Here is a 3736-nt window from a genome sequence, read left to right as displayed (position 1 = left end):
GTTCCACACTTCAACAGCAACATGCTGACAGCTAGCTCCTGAAGAAAATGATTCCTTTTTTTTAAAAAAACATAATCTAGATGTTCCCTCATTTGATCAATTCCATCTAAGTTTAGATGTTCAGAAGGGCTTAGATATATTCAGAGAATGCCACCTGCAACATGTTACCAGATCAGTTTTCCAAAGTAAAGTTTCAGAATGCTGACAGTAAGATAAAAGGAAGAAAAACATGGAGGAATGAAGTCCTAATGCCTATACTTGCATATGCTTTTGATGCTGGGGACAGAAGGAGAAAGAGGAGGAGGGACCATTTACAGATATGCTACAAAGAAAAAGCAAATAAATAATTTGTATAAGACATTTTAACACATTCTGTATAAAGTCTTCACTTTGCTGTCATCATTTTTGCAAACTTTTTGTCGTTTTTAGGACCATTATAATCAATATCTGTTTTCCTGATCATTTCATCAACCTCTTTAGCATCTGCTAACTTCCTTCCAAGGTTTGTCATTACATGTCAAAATTCACTAATATAACTACTGCCATCCTTATCAAATAAATGAAATGCTTCTCTAATTTTTTCTTCACTGTTTGTATCTTTCATTTTTCCTGCTGCTGCCACCACCACTGCCACCACCACCACCACCACCACCACCACCAACATCATCATCAGAAATTCTGGAAAGTCAATTGTCACATTATCATTCGAATGTACTTCATTAATCATAGCCTGTAATTTGACTTCTATGGAGTTCTGCCCAAGTGACCCTATTACAGCCCCCAATACCTATACTATGATAATACCACCTCCATTCTTGTCAAATAGTGAAAAGGCTTTTTTGAATTCCTGAATCTGCTCATTTATCAATTGATCAGCCATGCTGCTAGGACTACTGGTATAGACATTCTCTATACTTGATGGCTATACTCAGATTCTATAACTTTAAAAAATTATAGACTAGAAAATTATCACCAAAAATAAACATTTCCATATTAAAAACCCAGAAAAGAGGATTACATATGAAACTGTGAATTTGTTACATAACAGCTTGTTTTTAAATGTGTGTGTGTGTGTGTGTGTGTGTGTAAGCCAACATGGTAGTACCAATGTTTTCCTGTTTGTGTCCCCTTCTGGATCTCCTTCTGTTTTCTTCTGTGTACATTACAAACGTTTCAAAGACGCTCTTTTTTGAGAGGTAACATGATGTAGTGGAGAAAGCACTCATTGGACATGGAGTCAGGAAGCCCTGGGCTCAAATCCTGACTCAAACACTAGTTATGTGACCCCAGACTTAACATCTCTAGGCACTTGGTTTCCTCACTTATAAAATGAGAGGAATGGTTCCCTTCTAGCTCTAAATCCATGATATTACAATCTTTCCTTTTTTTTGCATTACTATCACCACTCTGCCACTTTCTCGCACAACTGTTCCTCCACCCCCCCCAAATAAAAGTCCTCACTTGTAACACATTAGGCAAACAAAACAAATTTGTGTTTTATTGGTTGTGTAGGAAAATGTATGTCTCATTTTGCCATCACCTCTTTTTCAAGAAGTGAGAAGCATGCTTCTTTTGGAGCTATTATTGGATACCTATTACTTATGATTTATTACTTTCTATGTCTTCCTCCTTTTATAGAAAACTTCTCATCACTTGACAGTATCTCCAATTAGTGACACCTTAGTGGTGACATTATAAACTCAACCTGGAACACTGGACACCATCTTCTCTGGCCATCTTTGATTCTTATTTCTCCCTCCTCTCTTATATTCAATTAGTTACCAAGTCCCATTGATTCCATTTCTGCTTTTGGATTCATCCCCTTTTCTCATCTTCTACTATCACCATTTTAATATAAGCTTTCATTTCCAACTACGTGCACTATTAGAATAGCTTCCTACAAGATCTTCCTCCATCCATTCTCTGTCCTCTCCAATTCATTCTACATGCTATGGAGACAATTTGTACCATCGGTGATTATCACAGTGTCTGGCACACAGTAAGTGCTTAATAAATGCTTTTTCATTCATTCACTCACTCACTCATTCATCACTCACTCACTGGCTTAGTAATGAGGAAGCCATAGATACAGATCCTGCCTTGATATTTTAGTTGTGTGACTCTGGGAAAATTATATAGTATCTCAGAGACATAGGCAATTCTCTAAGTTATAGACCAATTGTAGATTAGTGGAGGGAGTTGGCATATTGGGGTTTTCATATCTTTAAAAACTTTCGATTTGCAATGTGTCCTTCTTTTGTTCCAATCACTTGTTTTACATGATTTGTCATTGTGTTCACAAAATTTTGATCCATATCTTTAATTCTTCATCACAAAACCAAACTTTCATCATATTGGATATTAAGTATATCTTTTTTCCAAATCTAACTTTAATTGTAAGCATGTTTTTGTTTGTTTGTTTGTTTGTTTTTGTGAGGCAATTGGGGTTAAGTGACTTGCCCGGGTCATCCAGCTAGGAAGTGTCAAGTGTCTGAGGCCAAATTTGAACTCAGGTCCTCTTAACTCTAGGGCTGGTGCTCTATCCATTGTGCCACCTAGCCACCCCTAAGCCATAGGTTTTTGGTGAAATTTAAATCAGTCAAATTCCCAAACCACTAAAGCCAGCTCAATTCCACCTCTTGGATATATACATATTTATATACATACATACATATGTATATAAATATATATATATGTATGTATATAGCTAAACAGATAGATAGATAGATAGATAGATAGATAGATAGATAGATAATGTATGTATGTATGTGTGTATGTGTATATGTATGTATTATGTCTAGGTATCTAGGTGGCATAGTTGATAGAGCACTGGACCTGGAATCAGGAAGACCTAAGTTCAAATCTGGCCTTAGACATTACTAACTGTGTGACCCTGGGCAAGTCACTTAACCTCTGTCTGCCTCAGTTTCCTCATCTGCAAAATGAGGATAAAATAACACCTACCTTTCAGGATTGTTGTGAAGATCAAATGAGGTATTTATAAAGTGTTTTTACAAACTTTCAAGTGTTATATAAGTGCTAGCTATTATTCTTAATGCATTCCATCTCCATTTAATGAATTTCTGTAATCCTGCAAGAATTCTGCTTCTTAGTATATCAATATATTTATTAGACCTCACTCAAAGGATACAAGACTTCCAAAATCAATGGAAGTAAAACATTCCTCAAAAAATTTTAGGGTGATGTTTCACAGTATGATGAAGATGCCCAGATCTTTTAGACTCACCGGGACCTTTTGGGCAATGGTTTTCCTGTAGTCTTGAATGAAAAAAAAATGGGTTTTATCAGTTAAAAAACACCTTTTCCCAGTCTTTGGTACTCCAGTCTTTACACTGCCTTGTCCATGACAAGTGTTTTTTTTTCTTCATAACAAGACTTAGCAGCTATTTCCTCCTGGTGTTCTTGGGGTTCTTTCAACTTGAAGAAGTCTACATCACACAATAGAAGAATCAATAGCAACCCTTCTAGCTTCCAAGTCTTCTCTAAAAGTCTTTACTTTTTATTTGATGATTAATGAGGTCATGTTTTACAACAATAGTTCGTCATTTCATGACATTGGTTTCCATTTCCAATTGCTCTTTGCTTTATACTTCAGAGAGACTAATCCTCTTTCATTGTAGGTTTGAATGACCCTTGAATTGCTTGACTTCCCCATCCCAACAGCTGTTTCAATCTTTCCAGGATGTTTGTAAAGCAAATAATTTGCTCAGAACTG

General features: G+C 36.1%; 1 pseudogene; it reads right to left on the bottom strand.

The window, feature by feature from the left end:
* Window positions 1–385: 385 nt before the first annotated feature.
* On the bottom strand, window positions 386–880 carry LOC110217346 (calmodulin pseudogene; annotated as a pseudogene).
* Between the last annotated feature and the right edge of the window lie 2856 nt (window positions 881–3736).

This window comes from Phascolarctos cinereus, unplaced genomic scaffold (assembly GCF_003287225.1).
Source record: "Phascolarctos cinereus isolate Bilbo 61053 unplaced genomic scaffold, phaCin_HiC Scaffold_1;HRSCAF=81, whole genome shotgun sequence".
In the NCBI taxonomy this organism is placed as follows: domain Eukaryota; kingdom Metazoa; phylum Chordata; class Mammalia; order Diprotodontia; family Phascolarctidae; genus Phascolarctos; species Phascolarctos cinereus.
Note: the sequence above shows the minus strand (reverse complement) of the source record. Positions and strands in the feature narration are given on the sequence as shown.